The following is a 16405-nucleotide window of genomic DNA, read 5'->3' as shown; positions in this document are numbered from 1 at the left end:
GGTAAAAACAGACTGTTACTAACAACAGGTCCTATATACAGGTAACAACAGGTCCTATATACAGGTAACAACAGGTCCTATATACAGGTAACAACATACTGTTACTAACAACAGGTCCTATATACAGGTAACAACAGGTCCTATATACAGGTAACAACAGGTCCTATATACAGGTAACAACAGACTGTTCCTAACAACAGGTCCTATATACAGGTAACAACAGGTCCTATATACAGGTAACAACAGGTTCTATATACAGGTAACAACAGGTCCTATATACAGGTAACAACAGGTCCTATATACAGGTAACAACAGACTGTTACTAACAACAGGTCCTATATACAGGTAACAACAGGTCCTATATACAGGTAACAACAGGTTCTATATACAGGTAACAACAGATCCTATATACAGGTAACAACAGGTCCTATATACAGGTAACAACAGACTGTTACTAACAACAGGTCCTATATACAGGTAACAACAGATCCTATATACAGGTAACAACAGGTCCTATATACAGGTAACAACAGACTGTTACTAACAACAGGTCCTATATACAGGTAACAACAGGTCCTATATACAGGTAACAACAGGTTCTATATACAGGTAACAACAGGTTCTATATACAGGTAACAACAGATCCTATATACAGGTAACAACAGGTCCTATATACAGGTAACAACAGACTGTTACTAACAACAGGTCCTATATACAGGTAACAACAGGTCCTATATACAGGTAACAACAGGTCCTATATACAGGTAACAACAGACTGTTACTAACAACAGGTTCTATATACAGGTAACAACAGACTGTTACTAACAACAGGTCCTATATACAGGTAACAACAGGTCCTATATACAGGTAACAACAGGTCCTATATACAGGTAACAACAGGTCCTATATACAGGTAACAACAGGTCCTATATACAGGTAACAACAGGTCCTATATACAGGTAACAACAGGTCCTATATACAGGTAACAACAGATCCTATATACAGGTAACAACAGGTCCTATATACAGGTAACAACAGGTCCTATATACAGGTAACAACAGGTCTTATATACAGGTAACAACAGGTCCTATATACAGGTAACAACAGGTTCTATATACAGGTAACAACAGGTCCTATATACAGGTAACAACAGACTGTTACTAACAACAGGTCCTATATACAGGTAACAACAGACTGTTACTAACAACAGGTCCTATATACAGGTAACAACAGGTCCTATATACAGGTAACAACAGGTCCTATATACAGGTAACAACAGACTGTTACTAACAACAGGTCCTATATACAGGTAACAACAGATCCTATATACAGGTAACAACAGGTCCTATATACAGGTAACAACAGGTCCTATATACAGGTAACAACAGGTCCTATATACAGGTAACAACAGGTCCTATATACAGGTAACAACAGATCCTATATACAGGTAACAACAGGTCGTATATACAGGTAACAACAGGTCCTATATACAGGTAACAACAGGTCCTATATACAGGTAACAACAGGTTCTATATACAGGTAACAACAGGTCCTATATACAGGTAACAACAGACTGTTACTAACAACAGGTCCTATATACAGGTAACAACAGACTGTTACTAACAACAGGTCCTATATACAGGTAACAACAGGTCCTATATACAGGTAACAACAGGTCCTATATACAGGTAACAACAGACTGTTACTAACAACAGGTCCTATATACAGGTAACAACAGATCCTATATACAGGTAACAACAGGTCCTATATACAGGTAACAACATACTGTTACTAACAACAGATCCTATATACAGGTAACAACAGGTCCTATATACAGGTAACAACAGGTCCTATATACAGGTAACAACAGGTCCTATATACAGGTAACAACAGGTTCTATATACAGGTAACAACAGACTGTTACTAACAACAGATCCTATATACAGGTAACAACAGGTCCTATATACAGGTAACAACAGGTCCTATATACAGGTAACAACAGACTGTTACTAACAACAGATCCTATATACAGGTAACAACAGGTTCTATATACAGGTAACAACAGGTCCTATATACAGGTAACAACAGACTGTTACTAACAACAGATCCTATATACAGGTAACAACAGACTGTTACTAACAACAGGTCCTATATACAGGTAACAACAGACTGTTACTAACAACAGATCCTATATACAGGTAACAACAGGTCCTATATACAGGTAACAACAGGTCCTATATACAGGTAACAACAGGTCCTATATACAGGTAACAACAGATCCTATATACAGGTAACAACAGGTTCTATATACAGGTAACAACAGGTTCTATATACAGGTAACAACAGGTCCTATATACAGGTAACAACAGGTCCTATATACAGGTAACAACAGGTCCTATATACAGGTAACAACAGGTCCTATATACAGGTAACAACAGGTCCTATATACAGGTAACAACAGGTCCTATATACAGGTAACAACAGGTCCTATATACAGGTAACAACAGGTCCTATATACAGGTAACAACAGACTGTTACTAACAACAGGTCCTATATACAGGTAACAACAGGTCCTATATACAGGTAACAACAGGTTCTATATACAGGTAACAACAGACTGTTACTAACAACAGGTCCTATATACAGGTAACAACAGGTCCTATATACAGGTAACAACAGACTGTTACTAACAACAGGTTCTATATACAGGTAACAACAGGTCCTATATACAGGTAACAACAGGTCCTATATACAGGTAACAACAGATCCTATATACAGGTAACAACAGGTCCTATATACAGGTAACAACAGGTCCTATATACAGGTAACAACAGGTTCTATATACAGGTAACAACAGACTGTTACTAACAACAGGGGAGATGACTTCTCTATACTATTTATAGCACAAAGAGAAACATCAGAGACCTGCCCAGTCATCACTTGTTCTGTAAATAAAGAATGAGGGGTTTTTTTAAACGAGAGCTGCAGACTCACTCCTCTTAATGGCGGCCCTGATAGAGGAGAGAGGTCCTTGGCTGGAAGAAAAGAAAAGAAACAAGTCAGTGATTATATTGGTTCATTCACCTTCTCTTTCCTTCCATTACAGAACACCCAGAGCAGGTTTCCTTCCATTACAGAACACCCAGAGCAGGTTTCCTTCCATTACAGAACACCCAGAGCAGGTTTCCTTCCATTACAGAACACCCAGAGCAGGTTTCCTTCCATTACAGAACACCCAGAGCAGGTTTCCTTCCATTACAGAACACCCAGAGCAGGTTTCCTTCCATTACAGAACACCCAGAGCAGGGTTCCTTCCATTACAGAACACCCAGAGCAGGTTTCCTTCCATTACAGAACACCCAGAGCAGGTTTCCTTCCACAAACACAGCTGGTGTGTGTGTGTGTGTGTGTGTGTGTGTGCAGTGTGTGTGTGTGTGTGTGTGTGCAGTGTGTGTGTGTGTGTGTGCAGTGTGTGTGTGTGTGTGTGTGTGTGTGTGTGTGTGTGTGTGTGTGTGTGTGTGTGTGTGTGTGTGTGTAGTGTGTGTGCAGTGTGTAATTGTGTGTGCGTGTGGTCTATTTGTTTGTACTCAACAACACATATCGTCAGACAAACCACAGATGCTTTAAATGATCTGAGCAGTTTACTTCCCCTTTGTAGCACTCTGTCACATACTGATCAGTCAACACACTGTCCAACCGAGAGCTAACATACTGATCAGTCAACACACTGTCCAACCTAGAGCTAACATACTGATCAGTCAACACACTGTCCAACCGAGAGCTAACATACTGATCAGTCAACACACTGTCCAACCGAGAGCTAACATACTGATCAGTCAACACACTGTCCAACCTAGAGCTAACATACTGATCAGTCAACACACTGTCCAACCGAGAGCTAACATACTGATCAGTCAACACACTGTCCAACCGAGAGCTAACATACTGATCAGTCAACACACGGTCCAACCTAGAGCTAACATACTGATCAGTCAACACACTGTCCAACCTAGAGCTAACATACTGATCAGTCAACACACTGTCCAACCTAGAGCTAACATACTGATCAGTCAACACACTGTCCAACCTAGAGCTAACATACTGATCAGTCAACACACTGTCCAACCGAGAGCTAACATACTGATCAGTCAACACACTGTCCAACCTAGAGCTAACATACTGATCAGTCAACACACTGTCCAACCGAGAGCTAACATACTGATCAGTCAACACACTGTCCAACCGAGAGCTAACATACTGATCAGTCAACACACTGTCCAACCTAGAGCTAACATACTGATCAGTCAACACACTGTCCAACCTAGAGCTAACATACTGATCAGTCAACACACTGTCCAACCTAGAGCTAACAGACTGATTAGTCAACACACTGTCCAACCGAGAGCTAACATACTGATCAGTCAACACACTGTCCAACCTAGAGCTAACATACTGATCAGTCAACACACTGTCCAACCTAGAGCTAACATACTGATCAGTCAACACACTGTCCAACCGAGAGCTAACATACTGATCAGTCAACACACTGTCCAACCTAGAGCTAACATACTGATCAGTCAACACACTGTCCAACCTAGAGCTAACATACTGATCAGTCAACACACTGTCCAACCTAGAGCTAACATACTGATCAGTCAACACACTGTCCAACCGAGAGCTAACATACTGATCAGTCAACACACTGTCCAACCGAGAGCTAACAGACTGATCAGTCAACACACTGTCCAACCGAGAGCTAACATACTGATCAGTCAACACACTGTCCAACCGAGAGCTAACATACTGATCAGTCAACACACTGTCCAACCTAGAGCTAACATACTGATCAGTCAACACACTGTCCAACCGAGAGCTAACATACTGATCAGTCAACACACTGTCCAACCGAGAGCTAACATACTGATCAGTCAACACACTGTCCAACCTAGAGCTAACATACTGATCAGTCAACACACTGTCCAACCTAGAGCTAACATACTGATCAGTCAACACACTGTCCAACCTCGAGCTAAGTGTGTGTTTTAATCTACCACCATTGATTAAACAAGCCTGTAAAAGTGTATTCTGTGTGTGTTTCATTTGAACCTGATCTAAAACATGCAGAGACATGACCACACCAATAGAACACCCCCTATAAGGATTAGACACCTCCAGAGAAACATCACTGCTGTTCTCTCTGTCTGTTGTAGTGTCTAGTTCGACAGCGTTGTAGTGTCTAGTTCAACAGTCTGTTGTAGTGTCTAGTTCAACAGTGTTGTAGTGTCTAGTTCAACAGTCTGTTGTAGTGTCTAGTTCAACAGTGTTGTAGTGTCTAGTTCAACAGTGTTGTCGTGTCTAGTTCAACAGCGTTGTAGTGTCTAGTTCAACAGTCTGTTGTAGTGTCTAGTTCAACAGTGTTGTAGTGTCTAGTTCAACAGTCTGTTGTAGTGTCTAGTTCAACAGTCTGCTGTTCTCTCTGTCTGCTGTTCTCTCTAGTTCATCTGTCTGTTGTTCTCTCTAGTTCGTCTGTCTGCTGTTCTCTCTAGTTCGTCTGTCTGCTGTTCTCTCTAGTTCGTCTGTCTGCTGTTCTCTCTAGTTCGTCTGTCTGCTGTTCTCTCTAGTTCGTCTGTCTGCTGTTCTCTCTGTCTGCTGTTCTCTCTAGTTCGTCTGTCTGCTGTTCTCTCTAGTTCGTCTGTCTGCTGTTCTCTCTAGTTCGTCTGTCTGCTGTTCTCTCTAGTTTGTCTGTCTGCTGTTCTCTCTGTCTGCTGTTCTCTCTAGTTCGCCTGTCTGCTGTTCTCTCTAGTTCGTCTGTCTGCTGTTCTCTCTGTCTGCTGTTCTCTCTGTCTGCTGTTCTCTCTAGTTCGTCTGTCTGTGCTTTCTCTCCTACACTCTTTCCTTCCCTCAGAGGAAACCCAGAGGATAACGGAGGAAAGCTCATATCCTCTCAAGAGGGAAACTTTCCGACAAATCACAAACAACCTTGAACGTTGACAGAGTCTACATACCCAAACTGTAGAGTACCTTCAGCCTCTGTCTGTTGTAGTGTCTCGTTCTGTCTTTGTTCCTCTCCTGTCTGCTCTACTTTCTGAGTATACTGCTGGTTTATACAGAACAGAGCAATGTTGACTTCTAGCTGCTAACTATGTCCAGATCCATGAGTCACACATAACACATCCCAGCTAGCAGGCCACTTCTAACACAGGAGGGGGAGGATGAACAAACTCCCCCTATACCCTACTTGAACCTCCTGCTCTTCCCCCTACTTCTCTTCCCCCTCCTGCTCTCCCCCCCCTACTGCTCTTCCCTCACTTCTTGTACTTTCTACTATACCCTTTCCATCTTCCTCTACTCCCCCTCCCCTCCTCTACTCCCCCCCCCTCCTCCCTCCTCCCCCCTCCCTCCCCCTCCCTCCCTCTCCTCCCCCTCTCCTCCCCCTCTCCTCCCTCCCTCTCCTCCTCCCATCCCCCTCTCCTCCCCTCTACTTCCCTCTCCTCCTCCCTCTCCTCCCCCTCCCCCCTCCCCTCCCTCTCCCTCCCCCTCTCCTCCTCCCCTCCCCCCCCACCTCCTTCCCCCCCCCCCTCTCCCTCCTCCCTCTCCTCCCCCCTCCTCCTCCCTCTCCCTCTCCCTCCCCTTCTCCTCTCCCTCCCTCCTCCTCCCCTTCTCCCTCTCCCTCCCCTCTCCTCCTCTCCTCCCTCTCCTCCCCCTCTCCTCCTCCCTCTCCTCCTCCCTCTCCTCCTTCCTCTACTCCTCCCTCTCCTCCTCCCTCTACTCCTCCCTCTCCTCCTCCCTCTCCTCCCCAACTATTTGCTGACATGCATCAGTCTATGCTTCCTGACATTGAACAATCTCCTGGGTTAAGAGGTTGGCCTCGAAGGTCAGTTTTCTTTTGCATTTCCCCCCTTCTTACGGTTAAGGCCTAACATCAGGTTGGGTTAAACTGATTTCAGATCAGCGTCTGAAGTTTGGGGAAACTTCTAATCCACAGCCAGAGGAACCTCTGTTACCGTGCCAACCGACCGTAGCTGGAGCCACATAGTTCCAGGGTTGTGTCACAGAGGCAGAAAATAACTAGTCCCGGCCCAACCTCAACACCGCACCGGGATACTTACTGCAACAGCTGTGAGACGGCTGAGAGAGAGAGAGAGGGAGGAACAAGTAGTCCCAGCTGTGTTTTAAATAAGATGTATTTATTTATTTTTAATGGTGGAATGGAAACAGTTCAGGATGTAAAGCTAAGCAAAGAGATTTAATTCCATCCACTAATACGAAACATATTGCTTGTAACACAGAAACGTCTTTATTTTCGGTATTTTGATCCCGAACAGCGTTTATTAGAGGTATGGTTAGCGCCATTTTGAAATGCACAGTAAAAAGTTACACTATTCAAAATAAGGAAGTTGTGTTCATGGCCGTATCGATCTGCTCTCAGTCTCCAGCTTCATGAGGAAGTTGTGTTCATGGCCGCCCCAACAGAAATGGCCACCAGAGATGTCCACCTCGCTTCGCGTTCGACAAGTATTTCGCTACACTCGCATTAACATCTGCTAACCATGTGTATGTGACCAATAACATGTATTTTGTTTTGATCTGCTCTAAGTCTCTCGCCTCATGCTCAGCCAACCATATAAAACCACTAGCCATGCTAACAGCTCCTAGCACAACAGTTCTACAGTCCCGCTCAGACAACCATATAAAACCACTAGCCATGCTAACAGCTCCGAGCCCGACAGTTCTACAGTCCCGCTCAGACAACCATATAAAACCACTAGCCATGCTAACAGCTCCTAGCACAACAGTTCTACAGTCCCGCTCAGCCATCCATATAAAACCACTAGCCATGCTAACAGCTCCTAGCCCGACAGCAAGTGTGTGCAAAGCAAGGTCATAATTTATATGGCAGATGAGTAATAGCAGAGGAAAAATAGTCTGCATCCCAAACGGCGCCCTATTCCCTATATAGTACACTACTTTAGACCAGAGCCCTATTCCCTATATAGTGCACTACTTTAGACCAGAGCCCTATTCCCTATATAGTGCACTACTATAGACCAGAGCCCTATTCCCTATATAGTACACTACTATAGACCAGAGCCCTATTCCCTATATAGTACACTACTATAGACCAGAGCCCTATTCCCTATATAGTACACTACTTTAGACCAGAGCCCTATTCCCTATATAGTACACTACTATAGACCAGAGCCCTATTCCCTATATAGTACACTACTATAGACCAGAGCCCTATTCCCTATATAGTACACTACTATAGACCAGAGCCCTATTCCCTATATAGTGCACTACTATAGACCAGAGCCCTATTCCCTATATAGTGCACTACTATAGACCAGAGCCCTATTCCCTATATAGTACACTACTATAGACCAGAGCCCTATTCCCTATATAGTACACTACTTTAGACCAGAGCCCTATTCCCTATATAGTAAACTACTTTAGACCAGAGCCCTATTCCCTATACAGTACACTACTTTAGACCAGAGCCCTATTCCCTATATAGTACACTACTTTAGACCAGAGCCCTATTCCCTATATAGTGGTACTACTATAGACCAGAGCCCTATTCCCTATATAGTACACTACTTTAGACCAGAGCCCTATTCCCTATATAGTGGCACTACTATAGACCCTATTCCCTATATAGTGCACTACTATAGACCAGAGCCCTATTCCCTATATAGTGCACTACTATAGACCCTATTCCCTATATAGTGCACTACTATAGACCCTATTCCCTATATAGTGCACTACTATAGACCCTATTCCCTATATAGTGCACTACTATAGACCAGAGCCCTATTCCCTATATAGTACACTACTATAGACCAGAGCCCTATTCCCTATATAGTGCACTACTATAGACCCTATTCCCTATATAGTGGTACTACTATAGACCAGAGTCCTATTCCCTATATAGTACACTACTATAGACCAGAGCCCTATTCCCTATATAGTACACTACTATAGACCTTATTCCCTATATAGTGAACTACTTTAGACCAGAACCCTATTCCCAAAATAGTACACTACTTTAGACCAGAGCCCTATTCCCTATATAGTACACTACTATAGACCCTATTCCCTATATAGTGAACTACTTTAGACCAGAACCCTATTCCCAAAATAGTACACTACTTTAGACCAGAGCCCTATTCCCTATATAGTGCACTACTTTAGACCAGGGACCATTGGGAACAGGGGGTCATTTGGGACACTCTGATCAGAAGTAGTGCACTAGAGATAGAATAGGGCACTATTTGAGATACACAATATGTCCGTCAAAACTGGCAGATCTCTCACCTGAGTCTGTGGTCTTTCTGCCTCTCTGAGCGTTCTGTGGAGTGAGATAGAAATAGAGAGAGCGAGAGAGAGAGCAGAGAAGAGGGGAAGGGAGAGAGAAGAAAGGGAGAGAGAAGAGGGGAAGGGAGAGAGAAGAGGGGAAGGGAGAGAGAAGACAGGAAGGGAGAGAGAAGAAAGGAAGGGAGAGAGAAGAAAGGAAGGGAGAGAGAAGAAAGGAAGGGAGAGAGAAGAAAGGAAGGAGAGAGAAGAAAGGAAGGGAGAGAGAAGAAAGGAAGGGAGAGAGAAGGGACAGAGAAGGGAGAGAGAAGAAAGGAAGGGAGAGAGAAGAAAGGAAGGGAGAGAGAAGGGACAGAGAAGGGAGAGAAAAGAAAGGAAGGGAGAGAGAAGGGACAGAGAAGGGAGATAGCGAAATAGAGAGGGAACGAGAGAAGCCTTGGTCAAGACATCGCCACACAAACTCATTCATCTCTTCTCCTGTAAATTCCTCCCGTAGTCATTTCTATAAAAGGAGAATTAATTCTCAAATCAAACGTACCTGGTCCAATAGAATAAATATATAGATAACTCCCCCAGCATCTAAAGTTCCTCTTGTCTCTGCTTCAGATAAAACAAACATCCACAGAACGATCACAGCAGAAGTCCAACACTTCAGTAAACTGAAGAGCCAAAGGAAAGAAGGAAAGCCCACCGCTGTCCAATGAAACTCTCTCTCTCTCCGGGGTTCCAGAATGTGGAAATTATGATTGGAACCCTCTGCCAATCCCTGAATGCTGATTGGCTGGTTAAAATAAAGACTGTAGCTGTGATGGGCTGAGCAGCAGAAAACACCAGTCAGTCTGGGGGAGTCATCAATGTTTCCAGCTGCATTAGAACTTATTATAGCCTGTTAACTACAGCTCCGAGGGCAGAGAGTAGAGAAGCTTAAAGGCTGTAATATACATTGAGTTATAAAGCATTACCAAATCAAACCAAAAATCAAGACCATTACAAACTGGGTGGTTCAATGCCTGAACGCTGATTGGCTGACAGCCGTTGGTATATCAGATCGTATACCAGGGGTATGACAAAATATTAATGTTGTAATTACATTTGGTAACTAGTTTATAACAGCAAGAAGGCGCCTCAGGGGTGTATGGTATATGGCCAATATACCACGGCTAAGGACTGTACACGGGCACTCCGCGTTGCGTCGTGACCAAGAACAGCCCTCAGCCCTGGTATATATCACAACGCCTCGGGCCTTATTGCTTAAACATAATGCTGATATGAAGGGTGTTATAGAGCTGAACCTCTACTCCGTACTGCTGCCTGTTTACTACAGCTCTAGGTGCAGAGAGAGCAGGTGGGGTTTATCTATGTACAGGTTATAATGCATTATAGGGGATAGCAAGGCTAAACGACTCCTTACTGCTGCCTGTTAACTGTGATTGAATCTCAAAAAGCAACCCATTAATGCTCTATATTGGGAATAGACTAAAACAATACCAGCCTCTCACACAGTATCTATAGTTAGAGACTAAAACAATACCAGCCTCTCAGACAGTATCTATAGTTAGAGACTAAAACAATACCAGCCTCTGAGACAGTATCTATAGTTAGAGACTAAAACAATACCAGCCTCTGAGACAGTATCTATAGTTAGAGACTAAAACAATACCAGCCTCTGAGACAGTATCTATAGTTAGAGACTAAAACAATACCAGCCTCTCAGACAGTATCTATAGTTAGAGACTAAAACAATACCAGCCTCACAGACAGTATCTATAGTTAGAGACTAAAACAATACCAGCCTCTCAGACAGTAGACAGTATCTATAGTTAGAGACTAAAACAATACCAGCCTCTGAGACAGTATCTATAGTTAGAGAATAAAACAATACCAGCCTCTCAGACAGTATCTATAGTTAGAGACTAAAACAATACCAGCCTCTCAGACAGTAGACAGTATCTATAGTTAGAGACTAAAACAATACCAGCCTCTCAGACAGTATCTATAGTTAGAGACTAAAACAATACCAGCCTCTCAGACAGTATCTATAGTTAGAGACTAAAACAATACCAGCCTCTCAGACAGTATCTATAGTTAGAGACTAAAACAATACCAGCCTCTGAGACAGTATCTATAGTTAGAGACTAAAACAATACCAGCCTCTGAGACAGTATCTATAGTTAGAGACTAAAACAATACCAGCCTCTCAGACAGTATCTATAGTTAGAGACTAAAACAATACCAGCCTCACAGACAGTATCTATAGTTAGAGACTAAAACAATACCAGCCTCTCAGACAGTAGACAGTATCTATAGTTAGAGACTAAAACAATACCAGCCTCTGAGACAGTATCTATAGTTAGAGACTAAAACAATACCAGCCTCTCAGACAGTATCTATAGTTAGAGACTAAAACAATACCAGCCTCTGAGACAGTATCTATAGTTAGAGACTAAAACAATACCAGTCTCTCAGACAGTATCTATAGTTAGAGACTAAAACAATACCAGCCTCTGAGACAGTATCTATAGTTAGAGACTAAAACAATACCAGCCTCTGAGACAGTATCTATAGTTAGAGACTAAAACTACCAGCCTCTGAGACAGTATCTATAGTTAGAGACTAAAACAATACCAGCCTCTGAGACAGTATCTATAGTTAGAGACTAAAACAATACCAGCCTCTGAGACAGTATCTATAGTTAGAGACTAAAACAATACCAGCCTCTCAGACAGTAGACAGTATCTATAGTTAGAGACTAAAACAATACCAGCCTCTGAGACAGTATCTATAGTTAGAGACTAAAACAATACCAGCCTCTCAGACAGTATCTATAGTTAGAGACTAAAACAATACCAGCCTCTGAGACAGTATCTATAGTTAGAGACTAAAACAATACCAGCCTCTGAGACAGTATCTATAGTTAGAGACTAAAACAATACCAGCCTCTGAGACAGTATCTATAGTTAGAGACTAAAACTACCAGCCTCTGAGACAGTATCTATAGTTAGAGACTAAAACAATACCAGCCTCTGAGACAGTATCTATAGTTAGAGACTAAAACAATACCAGCCTCTCAGACAGTAGACAGTATCTATAGTTAGAGACTAAAACAATACCAGCCTCTCAGACAGTATCTATAGTTAGAGACTAAAACAATACCAGCCTCTCAGACAGTATCTATAGTTAGAGACTAAAACAATACCAGCCTCTCAGACAGTATCTATAGTTAGAGACTAAAACAATACCAGCCTCTGAGACAGTATCTATAGTTAGAGACTAAAACAATACCAGCCTCTGAGACAGTATCTATAGTTAGAGACTAAAACAATACCAGCCTCTCAGACAGTATCTATAGTTAGAGACTAAAACAATACCAGCCTCACAGACAGTATCTATAGTTAGAGACTAAAACAATACCAGCCTCTCAGACAGTAGACAGTATCTATAGTTAGAGACTAAAACAATACCAGCCTCTGAGACAGTATCTATAGTTAGAGACTAAAACAATACCAGCCTCTCAGACAGTATCTATAGTTAGAGACTAAAACAATACCAGCCTCTGAGACAGTATCTATAGTTAGAGACTAAAACAATACCAGTCTCTCAGACAGTATCTATAGTTAGAGACTAAAACAATACCAGCCTCTGAGACAGTATCTATAGTTAGAGACTAAAACAATACCAGCCTCTGAGACAGTATCTATAGTTAGAGACTAAAACTACCAGCCTCTGAGACAGTATCTATAGTTAGAGACTAAAACAATACCAGCCTCTGAGACAGTATCTATAGTTAGAGACTAAAACAATACCAGCCTCTGAGACAGTATCTATAGTTAGAGACTAAAACAATACCAGCCTCTCAGACAGTAGACAGTATCTATAGTTAGAGACTAAAACAATACCAGCCTCTGAGACAGTATCTATAGTTAGAGACTAAAACAATACCAGCCTCTCAGACAGTATCTATAGTTAGAGACTAAAACAATACCAGCCTCTGAGACAGTATCTATAGTTAGAGACTAAAACAATACCAGTCTCTCAGACAGTATCTATAGTTAGAGACTAAAACAATACCAGCCTCTGAGACAGTATCTATAGTTAGAGACTAAAACTACCAGCCTCTGAGACAGTATCTATAGTTAGAGACTAAAACAATACCAGCCTCTGAGACAGTATCTATAGTTAGAGACTAAAACAATACCAGCCTCTCAGACAGTAGACAGTATCTATAGTTAGAGACTAAAACAATACCAGCCTCTGAGACAGTATCTATAGTTAGAGACTAAAACAATACCAGCCTCTGAGACAGTATCTATAGTTAGAGACTAAAACAATACCAGCCTCTCAGACAGTAGACAGTATCTATAGTTAGAGACTAAAACAATACCAGCCTCTCAGACAGTATCTATAGTTAGAGACTAAAACAATACCAGCCTCTGAGACAGTATCTATAGTTAGAGACTAAAACAATACCAGCCTCTCAGACAGTAGACAGTATCTATAGTTAGAGACTAAAACTACCAGCCTCTGAGACAGTATCTATAGTTAGAGACTAAAACTACCAGCCTCTCAGACAGTATCTATAGTTAGAGACTAAAACTACCAGCCTCTCAGACAGTATCTATAGTTAGAGACTAAAACTACCAGCCTCTCAGACAGTATCTATAGTTAGAGACTAAAACAATACCAGCCTCTCAGACAGTAGACAGTATCTATAGTTAGAGACTAAAACAATACCAGCCTCTCAGACAGTATCTATAGTTAGAGACTAAAACAATACCAGCCTCTGAGACAGTATCTATAGTTAGAGACTAAAACAATACCAGCCTCTCAGACAGTATCTATAGTTAGAGACTAAAACTACCAGCCTCTCAGACAGTATCTATAGTTAGAGACTAAAACAATACCAGCCTCTGAGACAGTATCTATAGTTAGAGACTAAAACTACCAGCCTCTAAGACAGTATCTATAGTTAGAGACTAAAACTACCAGCCTCTCAGACAGTATCTATAGTTAGAGACTAAAACAATACCAGCCTCTGAGACAGTATCTATAGTTAGAGACTAAAACAATACCAGCCTCTCAGACAGTAGACAGTATCTATAGTTAGAGACTAAAACAATACCAGCCTCTGAGACAGTATCTATAGTTAGAGACTAAAACTACCAGCCTCTAAGACAGTATCTATAGTTAGAGACTAAAACAATACCAGCCTCTCAGACAGTAGACAGTATCTATAGTTAGAGACTAAAACAATACCAGCCTCTCAGACAGTATCTATAGTTAGAGACTAAAACAATACCAGCCTCTGAGACAGTATCTATAGTTAGAGACTAAAACAATAACAGCCTCTCAGACAGTAGACAGTATCTATAGTTAGAGACTAAAACTACCAGCCTCTCAGACAGTATCTATAGTTAGAGACTAAAACTACCAGCCTCTCAGACAGTATCTATAGTTAGAGACTAAAACAATACCAGCCTCTGAGACAGTATCTATAGTTAGAGACTAAAACAATACCAGCCTCACAGACAGTATCTATAGTTAGAGACTAAAACAATACCAGCCTCTCAGACAGTAGACAGTATCTATAGTTAGAGACTAAAACAATACCAGCCTCTGAGACAGTATCTATAGTTAGAGACTAAAACAATACCAGCCTCACAGACAGTATCTATAGTTAGAGACTAAAACAATACCAGCCTCTCAGACAGTATCTATAGTTAGAGACTAAAACAATACCAGCCTCTCAGACAGTATCTATAGTTAGAGACTAAAACAATACCAGCCTCTCAGACAGTAGACAGTATCTATAGTTAGAGACTAAAACAATACCAGCCTCTGAGACAGTATCTATAGTTAGAGACTAAAACTACCAGCCTCTAAGACAGTATCTATAGTTAGAGACTAAAACAATACCAGCCTCTCAGACAGTAGACAGTATCTATAGTTAGAGACTAAAACAATACCAGCCTCTCAGACAGTATCTATAGTTAGAGACTAAAACAATACCAGCCTCTGAGACAGTATCTATAGTTAGAGACTAAAACAATACCAGTCTCTCAGACAGTATCTATAGTTAGTAGTAGCCCAAGTCAACCAAGTCTGTTTTAACATCCATTATAAATGCTAATAGCTCCTCACAGTATTAGAAACACTCTCCTGGTGTCGATAATCACCTCGATGTGAACGAGCAAACTAGCGTGATCTGACGATCATGTGACTCGTTTCAGGAAACGTGTGTCGCCGGTCACGACTTCACAGGAGAGGCTTTGAATGGAAACTTTATTTATTTTATATCGAAAATGCATTTATTTATTTTTGTTGTCAGAAATGCCTTCCGGGAACAAGCAAACAGTCATAATCCTTAGTGAAACCTGAATGCATCTGTAAATACAGATAAAATGGTTAAAATACGAACCTTGTTGGTTAAACCAAGCAAAAAAGACGAACCTTTCCGCGAGTCATGATTGGCTGAGATGATGGATGGGCTGGACATGCCCAAGAGATGAGTTCTGATTGGTCTGCCATATAGAATGTTTCTGTCTATAACATGAGCTGCTCAGCATGTCTCGGTAATCCATTCTAACGCGGCTTTTTTATAAAGACATCACGTAGTAGAACTGCATCAGTGTTGCTCTCCACTGTCTGGAGGACCGAGGTTTGAAATCAGTGGAATTAGAGTCTGATAGCGAAAGAGCCGGAGTAAATTATGGAATTAGATTATAGCAAACATGCAGAGGGAGTCGAAAAGAGAACACAACAGGAGGCTGCCGGGCGCCTGCAGGTCGCCAGTTGAACGGTGTGTCCTCCGACACGTTGGTGCGTCTGGCTCCCGGGTTAAGCGGGGAGGGTGTTTAAGGAGTGCGGTTTGGCGGGTCGTGTTACGGGGACTCGACCTTCGCCTCTCTCTCGAGTCCGTTGGGGAGTTGCAGCGATGAGACAAGATTATAATCACAAAATTGCGGAGACAAAGGGGTAAAAATCACAATAAAATGAAAAAAAAAAGATGAATGTTGCTTTTAGTTGCCTGATTTGCTAGAATGACAAATACTAAATTCATTTTTAAAACGGGTGAATTTATTGGTGTTAAAATACA

General features: G+C 41.9%; 1 long non-coding RNA gene across 1 annotated transcript; it reads right to left on the bottom strand.

The window, feature by feature from the left end:
• Nucleotides 1–2994: 2994 nt before the first annotated feature.
• LOC135536940 (uncharacterized) lies at nt 2995–10025 on the bottom strand. Its single transcript, XR_010455095.1, has 3 exons — nt 9851–10025; nt 9316–9349; nt 2995–3035 (listed from the first exon to the last, which is right to left on the bottom strand). It is a non-coding gene; the product is annotated as an uncharacterized LOC135536940 (long non-coding RNA).
• Between the last annotated feature and the right edge of the window lie 6380 nt (nt 10026–16405).

The sequence above is a fragment of the Oncorhynchus masou genome, unplaced genomic scaffold, assembly GCF_036934945.1.
Source record: "Oncorhynchus masou masou isolate Uvic2021 unplaced genomic scaffold, UVic_Omas_1.1 unplaced_scaffold_686, whole genome shotgun sequence".
Classification (NCBI taxonomy): domain Eukaryota; kingdom Metazoa; phylum Chordata; class Actinopteri; order Salmoniformes; family Salmonidae; genus Oncorhynchus; species Oncorhynchus masou.
The sequence above is the reverse complement of the archived record's forward strand: the minus strand, read 5'-3'. Positions and strand labels throughout refer to the sequence as shown.